Below are 11,206 nucleotides of genomic sequence, written 5' to 3'. Positions count from 1 at the left end.
TGATGAGAAAATTTGTGACATTGTGACATTATGACATGAACCGAGGAATTGAATGGGGCGAAATGTTTCAATCGAAAAAGTTAATTAATTTTACTATTGAGTATTGCATATGCAGATTATATTTGTTATGAGCTGGATCATGGTGTCTGTAAAAATTATGTTAATTAAGTCTTAAATAAGACTAGTTTAATCACTTTAAATGCTTAAGAATTTTATAAAATCTGCTTTGTATATCAGTATCAGTACTGGATAATTTAATGTAGGATGTATTGTAAGATCACTGAATGAAACACTGATGACAATAAACACTCTTATTATAATAACTTAATTAAATAAAATGTAATCAGCAATATACGCTTATGGCTTTATTGGATGTGTTTGAGCGTGTATTCTATGTTGCCGGCGTATTAGCATTATGTGAAGTAACATCATTATGCAATGATGTAAAAGAACTTGAGAATAATTTTTTTGAACCAGTTCATTGAAATGAAAGAACTGGTTCACTGAAAGGAATCGGATTTCCCATGACAGCACTTTTCAATGTTAAAAGAGTGTTCTCCTCCTAAAATTGTTTTGATTTCTCTAAAAGAGTTTGAGTTTTCCACTCACAAAAGAACAATACACAGCGGCGTTTTTCAAGATGCCTTTCTGCCCCTGTGTTGTTCCTGGATGTGGTCGATTTATCTCCAAGACCGATGGCCACAGACGCTGCCTCTTGTGCCTGGGCAGCGATCACACTGAGGCAGCGTTCGTGGATGGCTCATGTACTCATTGCGAGAACATGACCATGGCAGCGTTGCGGTCGCGGCTCTCCTTCCTCAAGGTGAATGCCACTTCAGCCACCCCCCGCGTTGCTCCTTCTTCCCAAAGGGATTGAGGACGACTTGGCTGGCGATGAAAGCAATATGGGGATAATAATGGGCTCAGTTTCACCGGGTAAATCCCCACAAACCACCCGCCCCCCGACACGCTCGCTCGCTTCCGTCCGAGCTCGGGAATAGTGCAGCTCGCCTCACAGCCAGCCGGCATTCTCCCTTTAGCCCCTGGACTTGCGCCTGGAGACCTGTTCTAGAGGAACCCCTGCCTGTAGCAATACAAGGTCGTTCCAAGGGCTGAAATGGTGGCAACAGATCAGCATGATGGCCACGCGATGTGTCCCGTGGTGCCATGCCCATCTCATAGCTGAGTCCGATGGTCTGGGTCAGCCATCACGATGGGTTGGAAAGCGCAAGCCACACGTCCAAGCTCTGGGCGAGGGGGACCAGGGGAACAATCTCATCGGATGTAGCGGCAGGTGGGGTCTAGAGGCGGAGCTGGTGCAGCTGCCGCAGGGAGACGCTCTTGGCAACAAGCAGACGGAGTGCAGGGTCTTGAGCCACGCCACTTTCTGGTCTCCATCTGCTGCTTCACTGCCAAGAACTGCTGGGCAAAGTGCTCGATGGTATTGCCGATTAGGCCAGCCTGGGAAATGGGGCGTTAAAGAACCATGCCTTGTCAGCCTCTCTCATCTCGACCAGGTTGAAGCAAAGGTGGACATCGCCTGCCCAAGAGATGGGCTGTGACCTTCGTCGCCCTGCATCAATCCCAGGGCGGGACTACCCTCATGCAGCTCTTTCAGCGCCTTGGCTTGGTGGACTTGCGAACTCAGATACTAATCCTTGAGTGCGAGGGTTCAGGGGAGTGCGGAGAGTTCCACTCTAGCCCGACGCTCACTGCTGCCCGTGAAAGCACGTCCGTCATTTCCGCATCAGTATGTGACTGGGCGACCTCACCCGAAGGGGAAAGCCCAGCCGAAGATTTTGTGTCCGAATGGACAAGCCAGGTCTCTGGTGCTACGCTCAAGAACTCATCACCTTCGCAGGCACCGAACAAGAGGTCGAACTCACCCTAAAACGAGCCAGAGCACACATCCGGAAGCCTAACCGGAGCAAAGCGTGCCGGGGAATGGGAGGTCCGCTGGGATTTACCTGGCGGAGGTGGTTCCATTGTGGTCCCCGAATCACCCTCAGTGCTCGCAGCGCTGGCCTCATACCAGTGGGTAGGTGGACTGAGAATCCGACATCGGACAAATAGTTTGAATGGCTCTTTTTTACACTGTGACTAGTTAAGAGACAGTGCCAACTGCTGTTGAAACTTGATGTCGTGCAAGTGAAAAACACAAAAGGGCAAATGACAGCTATCAAATGCAAGACTTCTGTTATAATTTCTTGGCCACTTTACGATTTTGGCCATGATTCTTCCTTCTGAGACAAATTTCGGGAATCCTAAAGGATTTCTCTCATCGCAGGGCAAAATCAGCACTCTTACAACGTTCAGTGTGACATGTTCACAGACAGCCGATTAATAGCATTTATGATGATCTTCAGGCACCGCTGAGATTTGAAACCAAAACCTCCTGTTTCAAAAAATATGCACTTTCACCAGCTAAGCCACAGCACCAGTTGTTGTTGGTACACGGTGTTATGCAATTCAAAAACACAAAGGAGCAAATTACATAACATAGCATTCACAAAAGTGTGAACTTGTTTACAAAAGTCTATTAGGCACCACTGGAATTTGAACCCAGGAATTCATGTTTACAAGGCAGACGCTGTGATTTTTTAAGACACATTGCAAAATGCTGTTGTAAATTGATGTCATGAAATTGAAAAACAAAAAGGGGCAAATGCCAGATATCAATTGCAGAAAAGTATTCACTTCAGTTAAATGTTGTCTGCCAAAGCCGGATTTGAAACCAAAACCTCCTGTTTACAAGAAATGCACTTTCACCAGCTAAGAAATTGTGCCAGCTATTGTGATTACAAAGTGTCATTCAAGCCAAAAATTCAAAGGGGCAAATAAAAGCTAACAAATACAAGTCAGCATTCACATAATTATAACTTAGAAGTAAAAATCTATTAGTTAACACTAGGGTTTAAACCCAAGATCTCCTGTTCACAAGACAGGCAAGTTGACCTGCTAAGCAACTGTGCCAACTGCATTTACAGCTCTGTGTTTTGCCAGTGAGAAACAAAAAGGGGTAAATGTCAGCTATAAAATGCAAGATAGTCATCACTATGGTTACTTCTTATGTTGAGCAAGTGAAAATCACAAACGGGCAAATGACAGCTACCATTTCTGTTATAGTTTCTTGGCTAAAGCCTGTTAGGCACCACTGATATTTGAACCCAGGATCTCCTGTTTACAAAAAAGGCACTTTCACCAGCTAAGCCACAGCACCAGCTGTTGTTGTTACATGGTGTTGTGCAAGTCAAATACACAAAGGAGCAAATAAATTACCACAGCATTAACATAAGTATAAACTTGTTTACATCAGTCTGGTAGGCACCACTGGCATTTGAACCCAGGATCTCGTGTTTACAAGACAGATGTTATGACTGGCTAAGCCATAGTTGAAACTGCTGTTGTAAATTGATATCCTGCAATTGAAAATCAAAAAGGGACAAAAACAGCTAACAAATACAAGTCAGCATTTACATAAGTTCTAACTTAGAAGTAAAAGACTATTAGCAATCACTGGAATTTGAACCCAGGATCTCCAGTTTACAAGACAGGCACATTGTCCTGCTATGCCTCTTAACCAACAGCTTGGTGTTTTGTTCACAAGACAGGCACATTGTCCTGCTATGCCTCTTAACCAACAGCTTGGTGTTTTGTTCACAAGATAGGCACATTGTCCTGCTATGCCTCTTAACCTACAGCTTGGAGTTTTGTTCACAAGATATGCACATTGTCCTGCTATGCCTCTTAACCAACAGCTTGGTGTTTTGTTCACAAGACAGGCACATTGTCCTGCTATGCCTCTTAACCTACAGCTTTGTGTTTTGTTCACAAGATAGGCACATTGTCCTGCTATGCCTCTTAACCTACAGCTTGGTGTTTTGTTCACAAGATAGGCACATTGTCCTGCTATGCCTCTTAACCTACAGCATGGTGTTTTGTTCACAAGATAGGCACATTGTCCTGCTAAGTAAATTAACCAACAGATTGGTGTTTTGCCAATGAATAACTAAAAGGCATAAATGTCAGCTATAAAACAAGATAGCACTCACTATAGTTACGTCTTATCAGCCAAAGCCTGTTAGGCACCACTGGGACTTGAACCCAGGATCTCCTGTTTACAAAACAGGCACTTTGACCAGCTAATCCACAGTTCCGGTTGTTGTTGTTACATGGTGTTGTGCAAGTCAAAAACACAAAGGAGAACATAAATTACCATAGCATTAACATAAGTATGAACTTGTTTACAAAAGTCTGGTAGGCACCACTGGCATTTGAACCCAGGATCTCGTGTTTACAAGACAGATGTTATGACTGGCTAAGCCACAGTTGCAACTGCTGTTGTAAATTGATATCCTGCAATTGAAAATGAAAAGGGGGCAAATAACAGCTAACAAATACAAGTCAGCATTTACAGAAGTTCTAACTTAGAAGTAAAAGACTATTAGCAATCACTGGAATTTGAACCTAGGATCTGTAGTTTACAAGACAGGCACATTGTCCTGCTATGCCTCTTAACCAACAGCTTGGTGTTTTGTTCACAAGATAGACACGTTGTCCTGCTATGCCTCTTAACCTACTCTTGGTGTTTTGATCACAAGATAGGCACATTGTCCTGCTATGCCTCTTAACCTACAGCATGGTGTTTTGTTCACAAGATAGGCACATTGTCCTGCTATGCCTTTTAACCTACAGCATGGTGTTTTGTTCACAAGATAGTCACATTGTCCTGCTATGCCTCTTAACCAACAGCTTGGTGTTTTGTTCACAAGATAGACACGTTGTCCTGCTATGCCTCTTAACCTACTCTTGGTGTTTTGTTCACAAGATAGGCACATTGTCCTGATATGCCTCTTAACCAACAGCTTGGTGTTTTGTTCACAAGATAGGCACATTGTCCAGCTATTTCTCTTAACCTACAGCTTGGTGTTTTGTTCACAAGATAGTCACATTGTCCTGCTATGCCTCTTAACCAACAGCTTGGTGTTTTGTTCACAAGATAGACACGTTGTCCTGCTATGCCTCTTAACCTACTCTTGGTGTTTTGTTCACAAGATAGGCACATTGTCCTGCTATGCCTCTTAACCTACAGCATGGTGTTTTGTTCACAAGATAGGCACATTGTCCTGATATGCCTCTTAACCTACAGCTTGGTGTTTTGTTCACAAGTTAGGCACATTGTCCTGATATGCCTCTTAACCTACAGCTTGGTGTTTTGTTCACAGGATAGTCACATTGTCCTGCTATGCCTCTTAACCTACAGCATGGTGTTTTGTTCACAAGATAGGCACATTGTCCTGCTAAGTAAATTAACCAACAGATTGGTGTTTTGCCAATGAATAACTAAAAGGCATAAATGTCAGCTATAAAACAAGATAGCACTCACTATAGTTACGTCTTATCAGCCAAAGCTTGTTAGGCACCACTGGGATTTGAACCCAAGATCTTCTGTTTACTGAAACAGACACTTTTACCAGCTAAGCCACAGCGCCAGTTGTTGCTGTTACATGGTGTTGTGCAAGTCAAAAACACAAAGGAGAAAATAAATTAACATATAATTAGCATAAGTATGAACTTGTTTACAAACGTCTGGTAGGCACCACTGGCATTTGAACCCAGGATCTCGTGTTTACAAGACAGATGTTATGACTGGCTAAGCCACAGTTGCAAGCACTGGAATTTGAACCTAGGATCTCCAGTTTACAAGACAGGCACATTGTCATGCTATGCCTCTTAACCTACAGTTTGGTGTTTTGTTCACAAGATAGGCACATTGTCCTGCTATGCCTCTTAACCTACAGCTTGGTGTTTTGTTCACAAGATAGGCACATTGTCCTGCTAAGTAAATTAACCAACAGATTGGTGTTTTGCCAATGAATAACTAAAAGGCATAAATGTCAGCTATAATGCAAGATAGCACTCACTATGGTTATGTCTTAATCAGCCAAAGCCTGTGAGGTACCGCTGGGATTTGAACCTAGGATGGTTACGTCTTATCAGCCAAAGCCTGTTAGGCATCACTGGGATTTGAACCCAGGATCGCCTGTTTACAAGACAGATGTTATGACTGGCTAAGCCAGAGTTGCAACTGCTGTTGTAAATTGATATCCTGCAATTGAAAATCAAAAAGGGGCAAATAACAGCTAACAAATACAAGTCAGCATTTACATAAGTTCTAAATTAGAAGTAAAAGACTATTAGCAATCACTGGAATTTGAACCTAGGATATCCAGTTTACAAGACAGGCACATTGTCCTGTTATGCCTCTTAACCTACAGCTTGGTGTTTTGTTCACAAGATAGGCACATTGTCCTGCTAAGTAACTTAACCAACAGATTGGTGTTTTGCCAATGAATAACTAAAAGGCATAAATGTCAGCTATAAAACAAGACAGCACACACTATAGTTACGTCTTATCAACCAAAGCCTGTTAGGTACCGCTGGGATTTAAACCCAGGATCTCCTGTTTACGAAACAGGCACTTTCACCAGCTAAGCCACAGCACCAGTTGTTGTTGTTACATGGTGTTGTGCAAGTCAAAAACACAAAGGAGAAAATAAATTAACATGTAATTAGCATAAGTATGAACTTGTTTACAAAAGTCTGGTAGGCACCACTGGCATTTGAACCCAGGATCTCGTGTTTACAAGACAGATGTTATGACTGGCTAAGCCATACTTGAAACTGCTGTTGTAAATTGATATCCTGCGATTGAAAATCAAAAAGGGACAAAAACAGCTAACAAATAAAAAGTCAGCATTTACATAAGTTCTAACTTAGAAGTAAAAGACTATTAGCAATCACTGGAATTTGAACCTAGGATCTGTAGTTTACAAGACAGGCACATTGTCCTGCTATGCCTCTTAACCAACAGCTTGGTGTTTTGTTCACAAGATAGGCACATTGTCCAGCTATTTCTCTTAACCTACAGCATGGTGTTTTGTTCACAAGATAGTCACATTGTCCTGCTATGCCTGTTAACCAACAGCTTGGTGTTTTGTTCACAAGATAGACACGTTGTCCTGCTATGCCTCTTAACCTACTCTTGGTGTTTTGTTCACAAGATAGGCACATTGTCCTGCTATGCCTCTTAACCTACAGCATGGTGTTTTGTTCACAAGATAGGCACATTGTCCTGATATGCCTCTTAACCTACAGCTTGGTGTTTTGTTCACAAGATAGGCACATTGTCCTGCTATGCCTCTTAACCTACAGCTTGGTGTTTTGTTCACAAGATATGCACATTGTCCTGCTATGCCTCTTAACCAACAGCTTGGTGTTTTGTTCACAAGACAGGCACATTGTCCTGCTATGCCTCTTAACCTACAGCATGGTGTTTTGTTCACAAGATATGCACATTGTCCTGCTATGCCTCTTAACCAACAGCTTGGTGTTTTGTTCACAAGACAGGCACATTGTCCTGCTATGCCTCTTAACCTACAGCTTGGTGTTTTGTTCACAAGATATGCACATTGTCCTGCTATGCCTCTTAACCAACAGCTTGGTGTTTTGTTCACAAGACAGGCACATTGTCCTGCTATGCCTCTTAACCTACAGCTTTGTGTTTTGTTCACAAGATAGGCACATTTTCCTGCTATACCTCTTAACCAACAGATTGGCGCTTTGCCAATGAATAACTGAAAGGCATAAATGTCAGCTATAAAACAAGATAGCACACACTATGGTTACGTCTTATCAACCAAAGCCTGTTAGGCACTGCTGGGATTTGAACCCACGATCTCCTGTTTAAAAAAAAGGCGCTTTCACCATCTAAGCCACAGCACCAGTTATTGTTGTTACGTGGTGATGTGCAAGTCAAAAACACAAAGGAGAAAATAAATTAACATATAATTAGCATAAGTATGAACTTGTTTACAAAAGTCTGGTAGGCACCACTGGCATTTGAACCCAGGATCTCGTGTTTACAAGACAGATGTTATGACTGGCTAAGCCAGAGTTGCAACTGCTGTTGTAAATTGATATCCTGCAATTGAAAATCAAAAAGGGGCAAATAACAGCTAACAAATACAAGTCAGCATTTACATAAGTTCTAACTTAGAAGTAAAAGACTATTAGCAATCACTGGAATTTGAACCTAGGATCTCCAGTTTACAAGACAGGAACATTGTCCTGCTATGCCTCTTAACCTACAGTTTGGTGTTTTGTTCACAAGATAGGCACATTGTCCTACTAAGCCATTTAACCAATAGCTTGGTGTTTTGTTCACAAGATAGGCACATTGTCCTATTAAGCCATTTAACCAACAGATTGGTGTTTTGCCAATGAATAACTAAAAGGCATAAATGTCAGCTATAATGCAAGATAGCACTCACTACGGTTATGTCTTATCAGCCAAAGCCTGTGAGGTACCGCTGGGATTTGAACCTAGGATGGTTACATCTTATCAGCCAAAGCCTTTTAGGCACCGCTGGGATTTGAACCCAGGATCTCCTGTTTACAAAACAGGTACTTTCACCAGCTAAGCCACAGCGCCAGTTGTTGTTTTAATATGGTGTTGTGCAAGTGAAAAACACAAAGGAGAAAATAAATTAACATATAATTAGCATAAGTATGAACTTGTTTACATAAGTCTGGTAGGCACCACTGGCATTTGAACCCAGGATCTCGTGTTCACAAGACAGATGTTATGACTGGCTAAGCCATAGTTGAAACTGCTGTTGTAAATTGATATCCTGCGATTGAAAATCAAAAAGGGACAAAAACAGCTAACAAATAAAAAGTCAGCATTTACATAAGTTCTAACTTAGAAGTAAAAGACTATTAGCAATCACTGGAATTTGAACCTAGGATCTCCAGTTTACAAGATAGGCACATTGTCCTGCTATGCCTCTTAACCTACAGCTTGGTGTTTTGTTCACAAGATATGCACATTGTCCTGCTATGCCTCTTAACCAACAGCTTGGTGTTTTGTTCACAAGACAGGCACATTGTCCTGCTATGCCTCTTAACCTACAGCTTTGTGTTTTGTTCACAAGATAGGCACATTGTCCTGCTATGCCTCTTAACCTACAGCTTGGTGTTTTGTTCACAAGATAGGCACATTGTCCTGCTATGCCTCTTAACCTACAGCATGGTGTTTTGTTCACAAGATAGGCACATTGTCCTGCTAAGTAAATTAACCAACAGATTGGTGTTTTGCCAATGAATAACTAAAAGGCATAAATGTCAGCTATAAAACAAGATAGCACTCACTATAGTTACGTCTTATAAGCCAAAGCCTGTTAGGCACCGCTGGGACTTGAACCCAGGATCTCCTGTTTACAAAACAGGCACTTTGACCAGCTAATCCACAGTTCCGGTTGTTGTTGTTACATGGTGTTGTGCAAGTCAAAAACACAAAGGAGAAAATAAATTACCATAGCATTAACATAAGTATGAACTTGTTTACAAAAGTCTGGTAGGCACCACTGGCATATGAACCCAGGATCTCGTGTTTACAAGATAGATGTTATGACTGGCTAAGCCACAGTTGCAACTGCTGTTGTAAATTGATATCCTGCAATTGAAAATGAAAAGGGGGCAAATAACAGCTAACAAATACAAGTCAGCATTTACAGAAGTTCTAACTTAGAAGTAAAAGACTAATAGCAATCACTGGAATTTGAACCTAGGATCTCTAGTTTACAAGACAGGCACATTGTCCTGCTATGCCTCTTAACCAACAGCTTGGTGTTTTGTTCACAAGATAGGCACATTGTCCAGCTATTTCTCTTAACCTACAGCTTGGTGTTTTGTTCACAAGATAGTCACATTGTCCTGCTATGCCTCTTAACCAACAGCTTGGTGTTTTGTTCACAAGATAGACACGTTGTCCTGCTATGCCTCTTAACCTACTCTTGGTGTTTTGTTCACAAGATAGGCACATTGTCCTGCTATGCCTCTTAACCTACAGCATGGTGTTTTGTTCACAAGATAGGCACATTGTCCTGCTATGCCTCTTAACCTACAGCATGGTGTTTTGTTCACAAGATAGTCACATTGTCCTGCTATGCCTTTTAACCAACAGCTTGGTGTTTTGTTCACAAGATAGACACGTTGTCCTGCTATGCCTCTTAACCTACTCTTGGTGTTTTGTTCACAAGATAGGCACATTGTCCTGATATGCCTCTTAACCAACAGCTTGGTGTTTTGTTCACAAGATAGGCACATTGTCCAGCTATTTCTCTTAACCTACAGCTTGGTGTTTTGTTCACAAGATAGTCACATTGTCCTGCTATGCCTCTTAACCAACAGCTTGGTGTTTTGTTCACAAGATAGACACGTTGTCCTGCTATGCCTCTTAACCTACTCTTGGTGTTTTGTTCACAAGATAGGCACATTGTCCTGCTATGCCTCTTAACCTACAGCATGGTGTTTTGTTCACAAGATAGGCACATTGTCCTGATATGCCTCTTAACCTACAGCTTGGTGTTTTGTTCACAAGTTAGGCACATTGTCCTGATATGCCTCTTAACCTACAGCTTGGTGTTTTGTTCACAGGATAGTCACATTGTCCTGCTATGCCTCTTAACCTACAGCATGGTGTTTTGTTCACAAGACAGGCACATTGTCCTGCTATGCCTCTTAACCAACAGCTTGGTGTTTTGTTCACAAGATAGACACGTTGTCCTGCTATGCCTCTTAACCTACTCTTGGTGTTTTGATCACAAGATAGGCACATTGTCCTGCTATGCCTCTTAACCTACAGCATGGTGTTTTGTTCACAAGATAGGCACATTGTCCTGCTATGCCTTTTAACCTACAGCATGGTGTTTTGTTCACAAGATAGTCACATTGTCCTGCTATGCCTCTTAACCAACAGCTTGGTGTTTTGTTCACAAGATAGACACGTTGTCCTGCTATGCCTCTTAACCTACTCTTGGTGTTTTGTTCACAAGATAGGCACATTGTCCTGATATGCCTCTTAACCAACAGCTTGGTGTTTTGTTCACAAGATAGGCACATTGTCCAGCTATTTCTCTTAACCTACAGCTTGGTGTTTTGTTCACAAGATAGTCACATTGTCCTGCTATGCCTCTTAACCAACAGCTTGGTGTTTTGTTCACAAGATAGACACGTTGTCCTGCTATGCCTCTTAACCTACTCTTGGTGTTTTGTTCACAAGATAGGCACATTGTCCTGCTATGCCTCTTAACCTACAGCATGGTGTTTTGTTCACAAGATAGGCACATTGTCCTGATATGCC

At 42.0% G+C, this 11,206-nt stretch overlaps 2 non-coding genes across 2 annotated transcripts; both read right to left on the bottom strand.

The window, feature by feature from the left end:
- Nucleotides 1-6,432: 6,432 nt before the first annotated feature.
- On the bottom strand, nt 6,433-6,506 carry trnat-cgu (transfer RNA threonine (anticodon CGU)). The gene has a single exon. It is a non-coding gene; the product is annotated as a tRNA-Thr (tRNA).
- Nucleotides 6,507-8,420: 1,914 nt separating this feature from the next.
- Nucleotides 8,421-8,494, bottom strand: trnat-ugu (transfer RNA threonine (anticodon UGU)). The gene has a single exon. It is a non-coding gene; the product is annotated as a tRNA-Thr (tRNA).
- Between the last annotated feature and the right edge of the window lie 2,712 nt (nt 8,495-11,206).

The sequence above is a fragment of the Xyrauchen texanus genome, chromosome 38 (genome assembly GCF_025860055.1).
Source record: "Xyrauchen texanus isolate HMW12.3.18 chromosome 38, RBS_HiC_50CHRs, whole genome shotgun sequence".
Classification (NCBI taxonomy): domain Eukaryota; kingdom Metazoa; phylum Chordata; class Actinopteri; order Cypriniformes; family Catostomidae; genus Xyrauchen; species Xyrauchen texanus.
This window is presented reverse-complemented; position numbering and strand designations above follow the sequence as displayed.